Source organism: Mus caroli, unplaced genomic scaffold (genome assembly GCF_900094665.2).
Source record: "Mus caroli unplaced genomic scaffold, CAROLI_EIJ_v1.1 scaffold_7573_1, whole genome shotgun sequence".
In the NCBI taxonomy this organism is placed as follows: domain Eukaryota; kingdom Metazoa; phylum Chordata; class Mammalia; order Rodentia; family Muridae; genus Mus; species Mus caroli.
Genome location: NW_018389359.1, coordinates 75,181 through 77,407, shown reverse-complemented (window position 1 = coordinate 77,407; position 2,227 = coordinate 75,181).

Genomic DNA, 2,227 nt, shown 5'->3' with positions numbered 1-2,227 from the left:
AGACAGGGTTTCTCTGTATAGCCCTGGCTGTCCTGGGACTCACTTTGTAGACCAGGCTGGCCTCGAACTCAGAAATCTGCCTGCCTCTGCCTCCCGAGTGCTGGGGTTAAAGGCGTGCGCCACCACGCCCGGCAGTGAGCTCTGTTTTGTGTTTCATTTTATTCACAAATTTCTTTTGAGATATTGTTGTTTGTTATCCAGCCTGGCTTTGTTGTCAGACTTTAGTCAGCATTTCGTTTTACCTCTTGATACTCATGTGTCAGCCTTCTGAGTACAAGTCCAGGGATAGGAGATGTATGCTCAGTGTATCCTTTTTCTTTAACATGTTTTAATAATATTAATGTTAAAGTGCTTAATAGATGGAAATAGAAAGAACAATAAAATTCCTATCATATTCCTCTATCTCATAGAAATGTAGTGTAGACTAATCAGCAATCAACTGTATATCTCACAACAGAGCTTGCTATGCATTGTGTATGTATATATTATTTGTCAGCTCATGCTTCTTCATGTCCTGTGAGCTATGCAGTTGGCACTTCATCTTGAACTACTGCTGTCTTTTAAGGAAATTATCTGCAGATGTAGGATGATGTAAATGCAGTGAGATTTTAAATCTTTTTACTTTGAGTCTGTATAGGATGTGGTGATGTGATTTTAGGTCAGTACAGATGTGTGGAGACTGGAAGACAACTTTTTGGCTTCCACTTTTGGCCATCATTATATGGAGATCAAGGTCAGGTTATCAGCCTTGCTCACCGTAGACCTTTCACATTGAACTTCTCACTAATGGTCAAAGAAATAGAGAGATTCCATCAGTAGAATACTGTTTTCTTTTCAGACTATAAACAGTAAAGCAGTGTTTTCTTTTCAGACTGTTAACAAAACAGCTTTCAGAATGACAGCATATGTGGATACAAATTTTGTTCTTGCTTGTCTTGTCTTTGAGCATGAACTTGAGCTGAATTTTGGCTGTTACTAAAAAGATTTTTTTTGAAAAAATAATCTTTTAAATGTGTGGAATAATTTCTTCCAAGAGATACATATTGATTCTAGAGCAGCTGCTTCCAGTCTAGAATGAGATGGAGAAAAGCTGCTCTTGTTGACTCTGGTGACCTTGATCCCACTGTTGCTCCTGAGGGCAATAACATGTCTTCTTGACTAACCTAGCTAAGCCCTTCAATTAGCTGGGTGTCCCACCACTCAGTTTTTCAGTTACCCATTTGAATCATGTGGTCAGCTTTGCATCACAGCAAGAGGAAAAGGATTTGGATGTGGACAATGGCTTTTAACTTCACACCAGAATCAGAGTAGTCTCTTATTGTACAATTCACAGGGAGAAATATTGTAAGCAATCAGCTGCTAGAGTCACAATTATGCAAAAGTACCGCATTGGGACATGCTGAAGGATTTTGTAATTTCCCTGCATGTATTAATAATCCACGTCATGTGCTGACCAGATTTGTATTAAATTTACCAGTAGAGGGCGCTCCTTGCAGATATGTTTTGTTCACTTTCATAGGTAATTCATCTCAGAGGAGTGAGAAACAGGCCATTGTTTTAACTGTATGTATTTATGATGTTTCCTATATGCTTGGCCCAGGGTGCGTCACTGTTGGAGCTGTGGCCTTGTAGGTGTGTCCTTTAAGATCCTTGTCCTAGCTGCCTGGGAGCCAGTATTCTGCTAGCAGTCTTCAGATGAAGATGGAGAACCCTCAGCTCCCCCTGCACCATGCTTGCCTGGACAGAGCTATGCTCCTACCTGGATGATAATTGACTGAACCTTTGAAACTGTAAGCCAGTCCCAATTAGATCTTTGCCTTATAAGAGTTGCTTTGTTCATGGTGTCTGTTCAGTAAAACCCTAACTAAGACACTGTATGTTTACATGTCTTAGAAGTTAACATTGTATTTAAGGGCAAGATTAAATAGTACCTTTTTTTTTTTTTTCTTTTTTTTTTTTTTTTTTTTTTTTTTTTTTTTTTTTTTTTTTTTTTTAAGTACAATGTAGTTGTCTTCAGACATTCCGGAAGAGGGCGTCAGATCTTGTACAAATGGTTGTGAGCCACATGTGGTTGCTGGGATTTGAATTAAGGACCTTCAAAAGTTCTTGTAACCCTTGAGCCATCTCTCCAGCCCTGCCTTCTCCTTTTCAAAGTTAGTATAGCTACGTAGATTTTTTTTTAACATATTTGTGTTTTTTAAAGAGTAAACAATTGATTTCACTTTTT